Raw genomic sequence first — 19,964 nt, forward strand, 5'->3', positions numbered from 1 at the left:
TGAGAATGAAGCCCATTGCTTTCACATCCCTTCATTAATATTTCAGAATCTACAGCATGAAGGACTGGAGAGAAACAAAGCAGAATGGAGGATTATGTCGATGGGTTTGGTTTCCCGTTAATGATGAGAAACATGCCTGTCTGCTCTGAGCAGATGATCAATTGATCCAGAAAATGTTGCACAAGTGTTCTCTGCTAAGCTACAGGGTCAAAGTCAACAATATAAAAGAAAATATACCTCTGTTTAGTTGAAAAGGACTTACGTTCAAGACATTGCTCAATAGGGCTGGTATGGGTTTCACTCTGTCAAACAGCCCTGTTCATTTACTCAGCTTTCCACAGAATTCTGCCAAAGAGGACAACAAGGGAGAGAGAGAGATTTAGCTCTCATGGTTGCAATTTGTTTTTGCACCTGTGGATTTTTTTTTTAATGACAATTGTTTAAAAATATCATGATAATATTTTTAAAGATAGTAGGTGAAATAGTGTGTATGTGAAGTTGGGACAATGGGGCGAAGAATTTCTCATAAAAAAATCCCTTTTTAATGACAGTTGCCTACTCTAGAATAAAGTGATAACAAATAATGAAACTGAGGAAGAAGTTTCTAGAAAGATAGATTGCCCCTAGAAATCTAGGAGTAACTTTTCAACAAAGTCCAAAAAGATTTGTCTTGCAACTTTTTATTACTAGAATGAGCAAAAACATGAACAAAACTTCCCTCTGGAAAATCAAAATAGAGGACTCACAATCTACTCAGTTTACTCATAGAAAAACTCTCAAGTTCTTGTTCACAATTCTTTGCACACAGTTCTAACATACAGGCAAACACACACATGCTTGAGTTTGTATGTGTGTGTGTGTGTGTGTGTGTGTGTGTGTGTGAGTGCACTGGTATTCTAAGCCCAAGGTGAATACTGAAAGTTAGAATTAAAGAATGTCTCAAAATGGGTTATATTGACAAAGAGAAGTGGTAGCTAATGACCTGATAAAAAGTATAGAGATAGTCAATTTAAAAGCTTACAAAATTTCAACAAAAAATAGCTTACAAAAAATAGCTTTCAATGAAAAAAAATCTAAAAAGGAATATATATTCCTTTTTATATTTGAATCACTTCACTGTACACCTGAACCAATATTATAAATCAACTATACTTCAATTTTTTAAAAGTTTATCAGATAACTTCAGAACCACAAAAATCTAGGACTGTTTTACCCCAAAAGATCTTCAGGGCCCCATTGCATGACAGCAGAGTACAAAACCTTTGTTTACTGTAATGATCCCAGTACATCAAGAAAAAGTTAAACATTTTACGTCCTAGAAAATTTCCATTCAAATGGTTAAGGTTAAAGATGTTTCCATACTGAAAGAGGCAAATCCTTATCTTTCCAGAACTCTTTACTTGTTCAGAAATAATTTTTTTCCCAAAGTTTCTGGGTCAGCAAGGTTTGTCTAAGAGGAGAGATTGGGGACGGGAGGCACGGGGGGAACAGCTGTTTTGAGTTAAACAAGAAGCATGTTAATGACAGCACAGGAGTCTGAGAGATACTTGGGTTTAGCCCGCTGGTCAGAGAAGTAATGGGCTAAATGGCTGAATGAAAACAGTTATTCAAGGTCTGTGATAGTGGACATGAGTAGGGAGACAGAAGACAGCATTGATGAATGAGGTATCTATGGTATAAAATCATCTTCCCCTAAACTGCAGTAGGAAGTAGAAAACAGAGAAGAGGGGTGTGGAAACCATCATCCTAACTCACCAATACTGGGCTTTTGTGGAGATTCTGAGAAAGGTGATAACCTGAACTGCAGATGGGCCATGGCAGGGACAAGAGGGGGGAAAGAGGATGTTTCCAGCTGGAATATTAATGATAAACACAAATGTCATGATTACTGTGAAAGTTATAGGCACCAGAGACACTAAGAACAAGAAAAAGTGAGTCATTTTATCCCTACAGAGGTTCCCATAAGAAGGTCAGCAATCATCTCCGTGTGTCTCTTATGCCAGCAAGATGCCTCTAGCCAGAGAGCGCCAGCCAGGGTCTCTCTTTGCAAGGAGACCCTGAGCTTACTGGAGCGGACTGGGAAAGGCCAAGAAAGAGAAGTCCCAGCACTAGCCTTTCTGAGGAGTGGACAGAAATTGGTACCACGTCCCCCACCTCCACAGGCTTCCCAGGTGGTGCAGTGGTAAAGAATCTGCCTGCCAATGCAAGAAACTGGGTTCAGTCCCTGGAACTCATTCCAATATTCATGCCTGGCAAATCCCATGAACAGAGGCTCCTGGTGGGCTACAGTCCATGGGGTCTCGAAGAGTCAGATGCAATTTAGCACATGCACGCTAGCGCTAGCCAGCTTCCCCACATCCTGCTTGCCTCTCAGCCCTGCACCTCCACCTCCAAGAGCCTGAAGACTCCCCTAAACCTCCTACTGACTAGGGAGCTCTGTCTTAATTGAAATGAAACAGACTGAGCTCTCCCTGTTTTACCAGTGGAGACATTGTGGGAATAACACAATCAGAATTGAAAACTTCTCAGCAAGACACATCCTAATTTCAGCCCTAATCGTCTCCTGAGCCATTTGCTCAGAAGTAGCTACGTTTAGGACTTTGGCACACATAAATCATTCAAATATTTGTCAAGTTCTGTGTCACGCCATCTAATTTATGCTGTGTATGTGTGTTAGTCACTCAGTTGTATCTGACACTTTGCGACCCCATGGACTGTAGCCCTCCAGACTCTTCTGTCCCTGGGATTTCCCAGGTAAGAATACTGGAGTGGGTTGCCATTCCCTTATCCAGGGGATCTTGCTAACCCAGATATCGAACCCAGGTGTCCTGCATTACAAGCAGATTCTTTGCCACCTTAGCCACCAGGGAAACTCCAATTTATGCTGTAGATTAAAGGAAATAAAATACGCAATGAGTATGTTTCATAAAAAAAAAAAAAAAACTTGGAAGATCATGGCCACCAATTACCCCTTGTGTATAAATAACTCCTAAATCCAGGTCTCTCCTCGCCCCTGGACCCATGTTTCCAACTGCCTGCTGGACACCTACATCTGGGTATTCCATACCTTCTCAACTGTTTGCCCTCAAATTTAGTTCCATCCCAATGCAGGTCTATTGTCACCTTTTGTATCTGGCAAGTTCTTGAGATGAGGTAAGGCTAATAAGCTGGATAAGTACAAACACATCTCTCCCACCACACCATGGAGGCAGATTGGCACTGGCTGATTCTCAAGAATGTTTGTAGGACTTAGAAGGCAGTGCAGAACTACTCAGGGATGCATGTATTGTGGTCCCACACATCAGCTGCTGCTGCTGCTAAGTCGCTTCAGTCGTGTCCAACTCTGTGCGACCCCATAGATGGCAGCCCATCAGGCTCCCCGTCCCTGGGATTCTCCAGGCCAAGAATACTGGAGTGGGTTGCCATTTCCTTCTCTGCCACACATCAGCAGTTCTCCTCAATCATGAATACTGAAGTGAAAGTGAAACTGTTGTGTCTGACTCTTGGTGACCCCATGGACTGCAGCCCACCAGGCGCCTCTCTCCATGGAATTCTCCAGGCAAGAATACTGGAGTGGGTTGCCAGTCCCTTCTCCAGGGTTTTTCCCAACACAGGCATCAAACCTGGGTCTCCTGCATTGCAGGCAGATTCCTTACTGTCAGAGCCATGAGGGAAGCCCTGAGTACTTAAGATGAAGGGTAATAAGACAGCAGGAGCACCGAACAGGCTCTAACAATAGTTTTTATTACCGTTATGATCACTTAGATAGATGTACAGCCAAATCTGGCATTTGGGTGCCTGCCTTTCCATTTGGGGCCCTTTGCCCTGAGGGCGGAATCCCCCTTGCTCACTCAGATCCCCATTCTGAAGTTCCTGCTCACACTGCCTTTCCTCCTTGACTCATAGAAAGCGGAACCTGAAGGGAACATTAGAGATCGTCTAGTTCAGTCTCTGTGTGTACAGATGAGGTCATGGAAATGGAAAGAACTGCCATGTCCATGGTCACAGAACTCCAGCGGCAGAGCTGTAAGTAGAACTAAGATCAGCTGCCATGTTCCACTCTCTTCTTTCACAACCACACAGTGACGCAGAAAAGTTAACACCCTTCCCAGGGGTATTTACAATTTCACAAGGTTCAAAGAGTCAACCTGATCCAGCTCTAAGGGTAGAACACCAGGGATCAAGCACAGAGCAGGGCAGGGGTTTCCAAACTAGCTATTTATGAGGCTTCATACTCTAGAATGCATCTCAACAGCCCAGAGGGCTAACATTTATACAAAGCTTTGTTGTCTCTCAAATGCCATTTGATATTCATGCCTTCATAGTTGGAGAGGAAACCACCTGAAGTGACTACCTTGTACTGCTACAGAGTCTGCATGTCCTAACAGGATTCATCCTGTAGTCTGGGCTTTCCTCTCATACATAAGAAAAACCTACATTATTTCCCCCAGAGAAAACTGAAGCTAGTAATAAATTTTCATTTCCCTTTCCAGTTGTTCTTTGTATTTTGTTGCCAATTGCCCCACTGCTGAGCTATGAACTTGAGCTGGAGAAGGGACTAAAGGTGTGGGGTGATGTCGTGAACCTGGGCTTGGATCCAGGAGTTGTCTGTGTTTACTCACCTTGGTGATTGTCAAGCCATTGTCCCTGGGCAGGCTAACTGGACTGCATGAGAGCCAACATGCCTAGTGCTAAGCCTTGCTTCTTGAATGCACTCTCTTCTCACAATCCCATCCTTTTTTAAACACTGGAAATAGCTTTGCCATTTCCATTTTCCTCCATCCTGGTCTCTCCCACTTCCTTCCCATTTATCTTAGCAAGGCAAATAAAAAAGGAACCATATTTAGAAAACATACTTAACCAAGCATGTCACAGATATGCAACAAGCATGCTGAGGTTAATCTCGTGATTGTTATTCTTCCTCTGCATCTATGAATCAAGAAGCCCTGGAGAATCTGTGTGAATGCTAAGTTGCTTCAGTCGTGTCCAACTCTTTGTGACCCACCAGGCTCCTCTGTCTAGGGGATTCTCCAGGCAAGAATACTAGAGTGGGTTGCTATTTCCTTCTCCAGGGGATCTTCCCGACCCAAGGATCAAACCCATGTCTCTTATGTCTCTTGCACTGGGCAGGTGGGTTCTTTACCACTAGCACTGCCTGGGAAGCCTGGAGAATCTGGCATGTTATTAAATGTCATATATTCACACAGGGTGTACTTGACAAAGAAGAAAATATTACTTAAAAACTAACAAGGGAGAGGATTATGATTCTAGGTAGAAATCTTGACATTATTCACGGAGTTTCCCATGGCCCCTAATAAGGAATCTACAGGATCGTTTCCACAAGTAACCCATCCACTAGCATGAAATTCAAATTCAATTTCATGTCTTTAAAAATCTTGACTGTTTTTCAGTCTATCTATCATACATTCATGTTTGTATGAATATAAAATTCTCCCATAATTTCTAATAAAATGAAAGCCTCAGTAAGATGCATCAAGTTTATTCTCTGATTCTCACTTGCCTCTGTAGTGCTCCAACATGAAAAATCAAACTTAACCATCAAGGGAACCACTGGAAAAGCCATGTTCTTTGAAGGTCTGTGTTGCATATTGATTCTAAGCCTTTTTATTTTCCCACTGCAATGAGAAGCCTGTGCACTGCAATGAAGAGTAGCTCCCTCACTGTAGTTTTGATTTGCATTTCTCTAATAATCAGTGATGTTGAGCATCTTTTCATGTGTTTATTTACCATCTGTATGTCTTCTTTGGAGAAATGTCTATTTAGGTCTTCTGGCGCTCTGTGATGACCTAGTAGGGTGAGGGGAGGGAGGCTCAAGAGGGAAGTGATATATGTATAATTATGGCTGATTTGCACTGTTGTATAGCAGAAACCAACACAATATTATAAAGCAATTTTCCTCCAATTAAAAAAATAAACTTAAAAAAAAAGAGTATCTCCCACTCACCACAACTAAAGAACACCCACACACATCAATGAAGACTTAGCATAGTCAAAAATTAATTAATTAATTTAAAAAAGAGAAGAAGGAACCAGAACAAGATAGGTAGGTGGGGCAGAGAAGCAGTACTGTCAAGATCCACAAAGCCAAGGTAGACAATGTATAAATAGGATAATCATCATCGAAGCGGTTCTAACCAAAGTACAAAGGATCCAAACCCTATGTCAGGCTCCCCAGTCCTGGGGTCCTGCACCAGGAAGAAACCCCCGGAATCTGTGGCCTTGAAGGCTAGCAGGGCTTACATACAGAAGATGTGGAGGTCTGTAGGAAACAAATATTCCACTCTTGTAGGACACACACACACAATCTCACATGAGCTGAGACCCAGTGCAGAGCCAGTAAATTGAAAGGAGCCTGGGTCAGACCCCTTTGCTGATCTTGGAGAGCCTTCTAGAGTAGCAGGAGTCAACTGGAGCTCACTCTGGGAACATACGTACTGGCATCAGAAATTTGAGGAGCTCGCTCTACCACAAGGATACTGAGACTGGCAAGTACCATTTTGGAGTCCTCTCTCCACCCTATTAGCACTGGAGGCTTGCCCACCCACCAGCAGGCCAGCCACAGGACCCTCAGGCCACATAGCCAGCCATGCTGGAACATGACCCCATCTACCAGCAGGCCAGCAGCTACCATTCGAGGCAGGGCCTGGCAGCCAATAAGACTGGAGGGCAGCCCTGCCATTCAGCACACCCATGGTAATTAGCTCCACCACAACAGAAGGGCCCACGCAGTCTGCATATAAGGAACCCCTAGAACATATCATTCTGATGACCAGAGGGGAGTGTGGTGCTGGGACAGGATGTCTCCTACATAAAGCCACTTCTCCAAGATAGGGAAAAAAAGAAAAATAACTGACCTACCCAATTCATGGGAATAACAGAGAATTAGGCAAAATGAGGAGACACAGGAATATGTTCCAAACAAAGGAATGAGACAAACCCAGAAGAACTAAGCAAAGTAAAGATAAGCCATCTACCCAACCAAGTCCTAGGTAATAAAGATGGTCAGTGAACTCAGGAGAATGGATGAACACAGTGAGAGTTTAACAAGAAGTTAGAAAATATAAAGAAGAGCCAAACAGAGCTGAAGAATACAATATGTGAAATAAAAAATACATCTGAAGAAATCGACTTTCAAGTAGATTAGATAGTACAGTGGAATGAATTGAAAGGCAGAGTAGTGGAAACCACCCAAGCCGCACAGAAAAAAGAATTTTTAAAATTGAGGGTAGTGCAAGAGACCTCTGAAATAACATGAAGCATACTAGCATTCACATTATAGGGGTGCCAAAAGGAGAAGAGAGAGGGAAAGAGGCAGAGAATTTATTTGAAGAAATAATAGCTGAAGACTTCCCTAACCTGGGAGAGGAAACAGACATCCGGATCTAGGAAGCACAGAGAGTCCCATCAAGACATATTATACGTAAAATGCCAAAAATTAAAGATAAAGAGAAAATCTTTATTCTCTCGAGTAACAAAGGAAAAGCCCCACATAAGACTATCAGCTGACTTGTTAGCAATAAGGAGAGAAAGGAGTAAAACAATATAGTCAAAGTGATGAAAGAAAATGTAAAAACCAAGAATATTCTACCTGGCAGAGCTATCACGCAGATTTGAAGGAGAGATCAAAGTTTTACAGAAAATCAAAAGATAAAAGAAATCAGCCCTACTGAACCAGCTTAATAACAAACGTTAAAAGGACTCCACTAAGCAATAAATGAGCCCTACTGAACCAGCTTAACAACAAACGTTAAAAGGACTCCACTAAGCAGTAAAGACAAGACCACATCTAGAAATACGAAGATTATGAAAGGAAAAGTATCTTTGGTAAAGGCAACAATACAGTGAAGGTAGTAGATGAACCCCTTATAAAGCTAGTAGAAAGGTGCAAAGACAAAAGTAGTTAAGTCGTCTGTATCCACAATAAAGTAGTTAAGTACAAAACAGGAAAAGATGTAAAGTAAGTCAAAAACATTAAAGATAGGGCAGGAGGGAATAAAAAATTCAAGGTTGTTGGAATGCATTTGAACTTAAGAGATCATCTACTTAAAATAAGCGTGTATGTACACAGGGGTTGTTGTATATGACTTTCTTTAGTATTATGGTCAAATTCCTTTCTTTTTTTTTTTTTTTTAAATGTGTATCTATTCTAGATTTTCGGTTTCGCGGTTACCATATCCACAGTGACTGCTTTGATGACAGCCCCTCTAACTGCTTGCCCAGGAACTCCCTATAGGAAGCTGCTCCGTGTGCCTCTCACATGAAGCTAATCATGCTCGATGGCCTGTCCCTTTTCCACAGTGGACAGTACCATGGAAACCTCAGACCAACGAGATTCTACCTAGAGGTGGTCTGTGAGTGAGGTAGAATAAAAACTTTGCCCTGTAGAGATAAGGTGATTTTATTAGACATGGAACACCACCAGATTGGACACTTGGTATCAGGGGGAAGAAGCTGAAAGAGGCATCCAGAGGACTTTATCAGTAAGCAGCCACGATGCATAAGTAGGAGTCCTACGGTAGAGAAAGAACATAAGAGTAAAATGAGACGTGGGAGACGCAGAGAGAAACTGAGTCACCCCAACAATTACGAGAGCTGCCTGGGATCCTGCACCTCTTTCCCGTTTTCACACAGCATGCTGACTTCCCAGAGGCCAGCAGGTAAAGCTGTTCCTGGTGCCCTGTGATTCCTGTTGTCCTTATATGAAAGATTCAAGAGGCACTCTGTTCCTTGCTGCCCAGGAAAACCTAACAGACATAAAGTCTCTGGGCATTTTCCACCCTGTATTGTCACTTTCTGCTTGTCCCTCTCCCCATCTAGACTGGAAGCTTGCTGAAGTTTTCTGTTCTGTGTGCTCAGTACTAGGCATGACGCCTGGACCACACTTCAGTTCAGTTCAGTCACTCAGTCGTGTCCGACTCTTTGCAACCCCATGAATCGCAGCACGCCAGGCCTCCCTGTCCATCACCAACTCCCCGAGTTCACTCAGACTCACGTCCATTGAGTCAGTGATGCCATCCAGCCACCTCATCTTCTGTCGTCCTCTTCTCCTCCTGCCCCCAATCCCTCCCAGCATCAGAGTCTTTTCCAATAAGTCAACTCTTCACATGAGGTGGCCAAAGTACTGGAGTTTCAGCTTTAGCATCATTCCTTCCAAAGAAATCCCAGGGCTGATCTCCTTCAGAGTGGACTGGTTGGATCTCTTTGCAGTCCAAGGGACTCTCAAGAGTCTTCTCCAACACCACAGTTCAAAAGCATCAATTCTTCGGCGCTCAGCCTTCTTCACAGTCCAAATCTCACATCCATACATGACTACTGGAAAAACCATAGCCTTGACTAGATGAACCTTAGTCGGCAAAGTAATGTCTCTGCTTTTGAATATGCTGTCTAGGTTGGTCATAACTTTTCTTCCAAGGAGTAAGCATCTTTTAATTTCATGGTCGCAATCACTATCTGCAGTGATTTTGGAGCCCCCAAAAATAAAGTCTGACACTGTTTCCACTGTTTCCCCATCTATTTCCCATGAAGTGATGGGATCAGATGCCATGATCTTCGTTTTCTGAATGTTAAGCTTTAAGCCAACTTTTTCACTCTCCTCTTTCACTTTCATCTGCCTGGACCACAGCAGAAATTAATGGTTGCTGTTTGAGTAAGTGGAAGGTTGTGTGAGTAATAGTTTATAAATGTGTCCGGGTCCACGTTGCTGATCTCACACAGAAATGTCCCAGAGTAGCAACTGACTGCTATTAACTCTTCGGGACCATGTCCAGTGGAAAAGCAAATGCAAATGAACCAGGAAAAACATTTTGACGATCCTCCAAAATACCTGCTAAAAATGCGGAAGGACTAGGAAGCTGATATCTGTGCTGGGATCTAAGTCTCTGGCTGGGCTGTGTACCTCTGCACAGAATGAAAGGTGACAGAAGTGTTGTGGGGATTTTATAGAAATCAAAAGTACACACAATTCTTCTGAAGGCTTGCTGATTACTCTCAGTGCATTGTGTTTTCATTTTGATCTCTGGAAAATATCAGGAACAAGGAAAGAACTTCCCACCCCCACCCCGCCAACCCCCGGCTCCATAGGAAAAACAGTATTGAAATAATACAAACATCTTGGATCGACCCTCTTTTGAAAGTAAGAAATGCCTCACCCTCCCAGCAGGCCCAAAGTCTGCACAGTTTGTCCGCCAAGAGAGTGAGATTTGGCAGCACTCCCTGTAAACTTCAACCGCAGGAGGCCTCTGATTGAATTGAAATTGTTTCCTCCGGTCAGATTTTGTTGGTGGTACACCCGCCTCAGGATGTGAATTCATCATGTTTGCTGTGGGGTGAGATTGGGGCAGTTGGAAAGGGCACAAGAGAGGGCATGTGTGTATTGGTGTGTGTGTAGGTGGGTGTACCCATTTATTCCCCAAAGTCACCAATAACGGCATTGACACTACCCAAAAGAATTCTGGAAGATTTGATGCATTCTTACTTAACCTCGATATCTTTTAAAGTGATTCGAATTTCATTAACAAAAATAAGGAAATTGGAAAATGGAAATGGCAAACTGGCAGTAAAATTTGCACAAGTTGTTAACCTGGCCTCCACTGATGGCACACACATACTTATAACCTTTGGGGAGCAAGCAATGCGAAGATCCATCCTCTGGCTTCATAGGGATGGTGGGAGTTGGGGAAGGAAGCAGGTTTGGGCTGTAAGAAAATTTCACCTTGACATTTAGTGGGCCAGTATCTTGCCTTGTTCTTTTTCAAAGGAAACCTGACCGTCTAAATGAGGTCACTGTTTCTTTCACTGTGGTCAAAAACATATAACTTAAATTTGACATCTTAACCATGTTTAAGTGTATAGAAGTACAACTTCTATTGTGAAACAAATCTCTAGAGCTTTTAAATCTTCTAACACTGAAACTCTGCACCCTCCTTATTCTTCCTTCCTCCTCCCGTTGGCCCTTGGCAAGCACCCTTTTTCTTTCTCTTTCTGTGATTTTGACTACTCTAGGTGCTTCACACAAGTGGAATCCTGTATCTGTCCCTTCTCTACTGGCTTATTACACTTAGCATAATATATCCTCAAGGTTCAACCTTCTCAGACATCTGATAGAGTTTCCATCCTTTTTAAGGTTACAAAGTCTGTGCACTACATTTTCTTTATCCATTTGGATGTCAACAGACATCTGGGTTGTTTCCATCTCTTGGCTATCATGAATAACGTTGCAATGAACACCGATGTGTAAATGTCTCTTTAAGGCTGTGCTTTGAGTATTTGGGGATATACATTTAGCGATGGGATTGCCGGAACTCATGGTAGTTCTATTCTGAGCTTTTAGAGGAACCTCCATAATACTTTCCATAGTGGCTGCTTCCTTTTTCATTCCCACCAAGAGTGCACAAGACTTCCAGTGTTTTCACGTCCTCGTCAACACTCGTTATTTTCTGTTCTTTTGATGGTAGTCATGCTAATGGGTGAGAGGTGATATCTTATGATAGTCCTGATTAGGAATCTCTATTTTACATGAGTGATGTTCAGGGACCATTGGTGACAGGGAAGCCTGGCTACAGTCCATGGTATCAAATAGTCAGACATGACTGAGTGACTGAATTGAACTGATTTTACATGATGAGACTGAAGCTGTCAGTGGAGGAGTGGGATAGATCTTCTTTCTGTTCACTAGATCTAGGACCTGACCTTCTATGCTGGAAAATGTGCTAGCCTAATTCTATCCTCATGGTGCTCCCATGCTGGGATTCTAACAAGTGCTCCCCAGGGTCTGAGCAGTGCACTAGGAAGTAATTGAAGCCACAGGACAAAGATATAAAGGCAGACGAGATACCAGTTCATCAGTCCTGGTCAACAGTAAGTAACTTAAAACTGAAACTGAAGCCGCTCGGTCATGTCCGACTCTCTGCGATCCCATGGACTGTAGCCTACGAGGCTCTTCAGTCCATGGAATTTTCCAGGCAAGAGTACTGGAGTGCGTTGCTATTTCCTTCTCCAGGGGATCTTCCCAGCCCAGGGATCGAACCCGGGTCTCCTGCACTGTAGGCAGACGCTTTACTGTTCATAACAAGTGCAAATATATTACAAAATATCACATAACCTTTAGGTACAATTTGAGAGATAAAGCACAAGACTTTGTGGAACTTTCTGGAAACACCTCAGCGGGCTGCTCTAAGCCATATCCAGGACAATCCCGAGAGATGCACGCTGTCTCTTCTCTGCCACTAGAGAACTGGAGGGAAGGTTTGAAAAGCACTAGCATAGTCCGCAGAGGCTCATGAACATGTTTTTCTTTTCTTATTTGGTTAGAGAATCTTGGGGGTGGAAAAAAAATTATAGAACATGTGAACCCCCACTGTCATCTTACAAATGAGAAAAGAAGGGCCCCCAGAGGTGAAGGCGGTGCTTAGGTTCCCACCGCAGTGCTTCCTCCTCCCCTAGCCAATGCGGATGTGCCTGATGACGGCTTAGAGGATTTCAGTTGCTGAGAGAAGAGTCATAGGCGTATAGGGACCACAGAAGTACTCACACTGCCTCTCATATATGCAGAGGAAATGCATGGGGTTTTTTTGCTCTGCATTTGATTTGATTTGGTCCCACCGGCTAGTTTGTGAGAAAACAATAACGAAATCTCTGTCTTGAGCTTTAATCCAATGCAATACACTTAGTTCCTTAGTGATGCTCAGCCTCTGCCTTTACACTTCTCCTTCCCCGATCCTCTCCAGAAGGCTAGGTGTTCCAGGCAGCCCCGTGACCTCGCGGAGGTCGGGTGACTGGGTCTGAGGACTGATCTGCTGCTCTCTGGACCAGCTGCAGACTGGCTCCTCTGAACTCCTCCGGGAATCTTTGGCTTGAGACATCCTGATTGTTCAGCTGGTGTCTGTCGCTAGCATCCTGCCGCTGATAAACTCGCGGTCTCTTCTTTGTCAGCCCATTCAGGGCAGGGGGCTCCTCCCCGCTGACTTGGCCTCCCCCGTGGCTTTCCTCGGTGATTGGCCCCACTGAGTTTCTGCCCATCCTCCAGCTGGCCCTCTGGCTCCCACAGTGCCTGGCCCCACCCTGTCTCTGCTGTAAGGCCACCGCACTCGCCCATGGCCGGCCCTGTGTGGGCGCCCTCACGCCCAACATCCAGGTCATGTAGAGGCCACGGGCAGCTCCAGGAGGTGCTGAAGACCCTCTCTCCATCTGGACACACTGCTCTATCGGTTCTGTTTCTCTGGAGAACCCTAACTAATACAGAGCAGCTTGCCAGGTTCCTCTGTCCATGGAATTCTCCAGGCAAGAATACTGGAATGGGTAACCATTCCTTTCTCCAGAAGATCTTCCTGACCCAGGGATCGAACCAGGTCTCCAGCCTTGCTGGCAGATTTTTTTTTACCATGTGAGCTGCTAGGGAAGCCCCACTACAGAAGCCTATACTATATTCTTACTTGATCTGTATAAGCAGAGCAGTTTTAGGTCAAGTAAACAAGTCTAACCTGAATCATAAAAACAGAGGGTCATAGCCCTTTAATCAGCTCTAAGACTTGAGCCAGTACACAGACGCAGAACCCCTTGAATGAAGGAGAGGCCAGTCCTGTTAAGAAAGGAGCCCGATAAGTCTGACAGAGGTTGCTGCCCTGGAGCATCCCGTGCCAGTCAGCCATGGTCAACCCATTGCCATCAATGGCAAGCCCTTAGATGGTGTCTCCTTAGAGGTAAGGGACCTGGAAACCAAGAAGTGATTGCTCATCCAATCCTTAAAGCTATGTTAACAGATTGGAGTTGTTTGCAGACAAATTTCCAAAGACAGCAGAAAACTTTTGTGCTCTGAGTACTAGTTATAAAGGTTCCTGATTTCATAGAATAATTCCAGGATTTAGGTGTCAAGGTGGTGACTTCACATGCCATAATGGCACTGGTGGCAAGTCCATCTATGGGGAGAAATTTGATGATAAGAATTTTGTCCTGGACATATGAGTCCTGGCATCTTGTCCATGGCGAGATAAACGGCTCCCAGGTTTTCATTCGCACTGCCAGGACTGAATGGTCGATGACAAGCATGTGGTCTTTGACAAGGTGAAAGACAGCATGAATGTTGTGAAAGCCATGGAGTGCTTCAGCCCAGGAATGGTGAGACCAACAAGAAAATCACCACTGCAGACTGTGGACAAAGCTAATAAATTTCACTTGTGTTTTATCTTAACCACCAGACCACTCCTTCCATAGCTCAGGAGAGCACACCTTCACCCCCATCTGCTTGGAATATCCTGTGGTCTTTTTGCTCCCACTGCAGTTCTTTGGGTTCCATATTTTCTTTGGGTTCCAGCTGGATTGCAAAGTTTATGATTATGAAATAAAAACTTAACAAAAAAAGAAAGCGAGGACTCCAGTACCCTGCTAAAAGGTGTACTGTTAATCTTTCTCCCAGTCTTCCCCAAAGGGACCTACATTTTTATCAGGGCTACATGCATTTAGGAAAAGGAAGTGATCAGAACTTTTAGGATTTAGACACTGGCTCTAAACTGACACTAATTCCAAGAGATCCAAAATGTTGCTGTGGTCCACCAGTCAGAATATGAGCTTACGGAAGTCAGGTGATTGATGGAGTGTTAGCTCAGGTCTGTCTCACAGCAGGCCCAGTGAGTCCTGAACCTATCCTTGGTTATTTCCTGAGTTCTGGAATGCATAACTGGAATAGATATACTTAGATGCTAGCAGAATTCTCACATTGGTTCCCTGATCTGTGAGCTTTAATAGTGAGAAATGCCAAGTGGAAGCCACTAAGATTGCCTCTACCTAAGAAAATAGTAAGCTGAAAGCAGTGCCACATTACTAGAGAGACTGCAGAAATTAGTGCCACCATCAAGGACTTGAAAGATAAGAGGGTAGTAATTTCCACCACAATCCCATCTCCTTCACCTGTTTGACAAACACAGAAGATAAATAAGTCTTGGGCAGTACCAGGTGATCATCCTAAGCTCAGCCAGGTGATGACTCCGGTTGCAGCTGCTGTAAGAGATGTGGTTTCACTGCTTGTGCTAATTAACACATCCCCTGGTAGCTAGTGGCTTCTCTGGCAACTCAGATGGCAACTATTGATCTAGCAAATGCTTTTTCCTCCATTCCTATCCATAAGGCCCACCAAAAGCAATTTGCTTTCATCTGGCAAGGGATCAATATACCTTCACTGTCCCTCTTCAGAGTCCTATCAACTCTCCTGCCCTAAGCCATAATCTAGTTCACAGGGCCCCCTCTTCCTCAAGATACACATTGGCTCATGGTAATGATGAAATTATGCTGATGGGACCTAGTGAGCAAGAAGTAGCAACTACTCTAAGATTTGTGAGTAAGACATTTATGTGTCAGAGGGTAAGAAACAAATTAGACAAAAGTTCAAGGGCCTTCCACAGCAGTGAAATTCTTAAGGGTCTAGTGGTATAGCTAGTTGAGATACCTATTCTAAGGCAAAGGATAAGTGGTTACATCTGATCCCTCCTACAACCAAAAAACAGGCACAACGTCTCAGGGGCTCTTTGGATTTTTGGAGGCAAAAATATTCCCCTCATCTAAGTGTATTATTCCAGCCCACTTTTCAAATGAACCCAAAACATCTTAGTTTTGAATGGGGCCCAGAACAAGAGATGCTTCTGCAAAAGGCCCAGGCCACTCTGCCTGCTGCCCTGCCACTAAGACCACATGAACTGGCAGATCCAATGGTCTCCTACTGACATTTCAGGTAGGAGGCTCTTTGGGGCCCTACAGGTGAATGTCAGTGCAGTTCCTTAGGATTTCTGAGCAAATCCCTGCCATCCTCTGCAGATAACTACTCTCCCTTTGATGAATAGATCTCAGCCAGCTGTATTGGGCCTTCAGAGAGACTCAGTGCTTGACCCCAGGCCAAGTTACCAGGCAACCTGAGCTGCCCATTGTGAACTAAGGGTTATCTGACCCATTAAGCCATCAAGCTGGGCATGCACAGCAGCACTCCAACACCAAATGGAAGTGATGTATATGTGATAGGGCCAAGCAGTCCCGTACACAGTGAAACTGCCTTTCGAAGACTCAGTTATAGTACCAGCTAGGTGGCAGTAACTTGTAGGTGAGGTTCTCCAGAAGACTGTGTGGGCTCAGAATCAGCATCCAATATATTATCTGTCCCATAGCCAGGATGCAAGGGTCCAGGAATCAAGGGGTGGGAACGGGAGTTGCATCACTCATTCTTACCACTAATGACCCACTGGCCAAACGTTTGCTTCCTGTTCCCATGGCCTTAGGCTCAGATGGCCTGTAGATATTCATTCTAAAGGGAAGAATGCTTCCACCAGGGGACGCAATGACGATTTTATTGAACTGGAAGTTAATACTGCCGCCCCATCACTTTGGGCTTTTTGTGCCTCTGAACCAGGCAAAGAAGGGAGTCAGTGAGCTGGTTGGTGTGACTGATCCTGGCCACCAAGAAGAAAGGGGATTACTACTCTACAATGGAGGTGAGGAAGAGTATGTTTGGAATAGAGAAGATCCCCTGGGAATTCTCTTCGTGATTAAGGTCAATGGAAAACTACAACAGCCAAATCGAGGCAAGACTACCACTGGCCCAGAACCATCCAGAATGAAGGTTTGGGTCACTTCACCTTGCAAAGAACTATGACCAACTGAGGTGCTTGCTGGAGGTAAAAAGAATACAGAATGAATAGTAGAAGAAGGTAAATACCAGGATGACCAAGTGACCAATTTCAAAAATGAGAACTGTAATTTTCATGAGTATTTGCTCCTTGTTTTGTTATGAATATGTACATATACCTTTGAGGTTTTCTTCTCTCTTTTATCCCATTATCTTGAAACATAAGATGTTTTGACTTTATATCATAGTATTTAAGTAGTGTTAACTTTACTTTGTGGTATTTAAGTTATAGGATATCAAGAAGAATAAACATCACTTGAGGACTTCTGATGAGGAGGTTAGTGTGTAAGTAACAGCCCTTGATCACAGAAAGGGTGAGGGGGGTGTCTCTTAAAATCACTCCATCATTTGAAATCTGGAGTAGAAGAAGTTGTCCAATGAGTAGCTTGATAGACCCAGGGCCCACCTCTAAGGGCCTCTAGCAGAGCAGATATGCATCTGACACCCCAACACCAGCCTCTGTGACGTTACAGGCTGTGATTAATGTCTGAGACTCTCCCTTGTCCTCACACTAAAGGAGTCACTTTCCTTTGAGATGATGAAGGAGCTTCAATTATGAGCTTGTCTTCAGTAAACACATTAAGCTGAAGACTAGAGGCCTTTGCCCATTTCTCCCCTGAATTATCTATACCCTAGAAACCTTGTATGACCTCAAGAGGGAGGAATTGAGAACCCTAAATCAATAACTGAAACTGGAGACATGTCCAGCTGGGGCTAACCTTTGCCTATTTATATTCATTTAGTCATAAAAATAAATGTGACGTTTCTTGAGTCTTAGGGTCATGGAGTAATTTGTATCTATTACATTTATATGAAAAGTTTCGCAAAGTCATAGAAATAAATCATAATCAGTTATACAGTTGATGGTTGACTTTATTGTTATTATTGAATCACTACACTTGCTCTGAATCTTTCTGAGCTAGGCTTAAGTTCTATGTCTAATGGCAGTGCTAGGAGTACAAGGACCAGGAAGACACTCAGTCTTGATGATGGCTTAGTATACACTTGTAACTGCGGCAGCATTCCATAATTCTCACGTGGAGGGGTTCTACCTTCTGATGTCCTTTTGTCTTCTCACTCCACTCCTTCTCCCTCTTTTTAAAAAAATTTACCCAACATTTATTGTTAGATTTCTGTGTGCTGGATTTTGAAGATAACAAGGAAATAGGAAATCCATGTTCTTGAGGACCTTATAGACCAGAGGCATACAAGAAAAAGAACTCAGAATGTGCTTTGTCAGGATATCACAATGGGCCAGAAGAGAAACCTATGGCTCAGCCTTTTGTCTCCATTTTTCAAAATGAGGAGAATAATATTTCCCAGCCAACAAAATCATGAAACAAATTGGATGAATGTTCCAAAAGCAGAAAGTAAGTTAGTGAGTCACATCACAGAACAACTATATCCCAATTAATACAAGACTGTTCCATGCTGGAAATCAGGCAGAATGATTTGGCAGTGACTCTTAAAAAACAAGTGTTGACATCATTGTCAATTTCAAGTACCAGGGACTCAAGTTTCCACAGTGGTTAACAGGACTGTGCTCACAAACCTTTCATTGTGGAATTTAGGATCCTTGAACATCATCACAGGTGTGGTTTAAAAGAAGTCACCTGACAAATATATACAATGGAACATTACTCAGCTATTAAAAAGAATGGAATAATGCCATTTGCAGCAATATGAATGGACCTGCTGCTGCTGCTAAGGCGCTTCAGTCGTGTCCACCTCTGTGCAACCCCATAGACGACAGCCCACCAGGCTCCCCCATCCCTGGCATTCTCCAGGCAGGAATACTGGAGTGGATTGCTATTTCCTTCTCCAATGCATGAAAGTGAAAAGTGAAAGTGAAGTCCCTCAGTCATGTCCGACCCTCAGTGACCCCACGGACTGCAGCCTTCCAGGCTCCTCCGTCCATGGGATTTTCCAGGCAAGAGTACTGGAGTGGGGTGCTGTCGCAGCCTACCTAGAGAGTATCAAATTGAGTGAAGTTAAGTCAGAGAAGGAGAAATATCATATGACATTCCTTATATGTAGAATGATACAAATGAGTCATTCTGAAATTAATCAAATGAATGAATGAATACAAATAAATCAAAAAGAAAGGATACAAATGAACTTACAAAACAGAAAGACTCACAGACTTAGAGAATGAACTTACAGTTACCACAAGGAAAGGATGGGGTTAGGGATAGTTAGGGAGTTTGGAATGGACATAGACACACTGTTGTATTTACAATGGATAACCAACAAGGACCTACTGTAACTCTGCTCGATGTTATGTGGCAGCCTGGATGGGAAGGGAGTTTGGGGGAGAATGGATACATGTATAAGTATATTGGCTGAGTCCCTTTGCTTTTCACCTGAAACTATCACAACATTGTTAATCAACTATACCCCAATACAAAATAAAATTTTTCTTTTTTTTTTAATAAAAGAAGTCACCTGTTAGCCCTCCCACAGTGTCACCATGCTGAGAATAGGAGGCTAGATTCTAGATTCCTAACCTTACTCCTATGCCCCCACCTCCAGCCTTCTTCCAGGGCGAAGACCAAGGACCCACTCATCCTGATGGGGAGAAAGAGGAGATCTCCCATAATGCTCTTCCTTTGATTACAGGCGGGTATTTCTCATCCCAACTGTTATGTTTCCAAGAAACCTGAGAGGCCTACTGTCTGAAAGCTGTTACCCAAGGAATATGGACCTGTTTAACTGCAAAATCTCACATCTTTGGCTTTTGCGACTCTTGCTTATTTAGTAATAAACAAGATTATTATTTAATCTTGGACTGAATGATTGTAATGAATGACTATTTCAATTATACAGCTAAACTCCCTGTACAGTCCATAGAAATTTTACATACAAAACAGAGAAACAGAGAGGAATACATCCTGAATGTTAATTTCCTAAAAGAAAAAGGAAAAAAAAGGGAAATCAAGTAAAAAAATTAATACAATATTTTTATGCATAAATATTTTCATTTTTATAGTGTGGCACTAGTTTTTATAGCCCTCTTTCAATGTGCTTGTTTTAATGCCTTTTATTTGGCAAGTTCAATAGTTAAATGCATCTTTAAAAAACCCAGATTTTTCTGAAATGTATACATCATTGGCAAATGGATTTTGGACATATTATCTAGTATAAACTCTTTCATTTGAAAGATCAAAAATACTGTTAAAACAATGTTGAATTATTTGTTTGAATCAACCTGCATAATGAAGAACCATAGGCAAAAGAAAAAGATGAGGCACAGTTTTCCAGCATCCAAATGCTTATTCTT

General features: G+C 43.1%; 3 pseudogenes; all 3 read left to right on the plus strand.

Annotated features, from left to right (window-relative positions):
• Positions 1-13,313: 13,313 nt before the first annotated feature.
• Positions 13,314-14,180, plus strand: LOC138088328 (peptidyl-prolyl cis-trans isomerase A-like; annotated as a pseudogene).
• Positions 14,181-14,378: 198 nt separating this feature from the next.
• Positions 14,379-16,048, plus strand: LOC138088329 (uncharacterized; annotated as a pseudogene).
• A 24-nt stretch (positions 16,049-16,072) lies between these two features.
• On the plus strand, positions 16,073-16,789 carry LOC138088330 (uncharacterized; annotated as a pseudogene).
• Positions 16,790-19,964: the final 3,175 nt, after the last annotated feature.

Source organism: Capricornis sumatraensis, chromosome 11 (genome assembly GCF_032405125.1).
Source record: "Capricornis sumatraensis isolate serow.1 chromosome 11, serow.2, whole genome shotgun sequence".
In the NCBI taxonomy this organism is placed as follows: domain Eukaryota; kingdom Metazoa; phylum Chordata; class Mammalia; order Artiodactyla; family Bovidae; genus Capricornis; species Capricornis sumatraensis.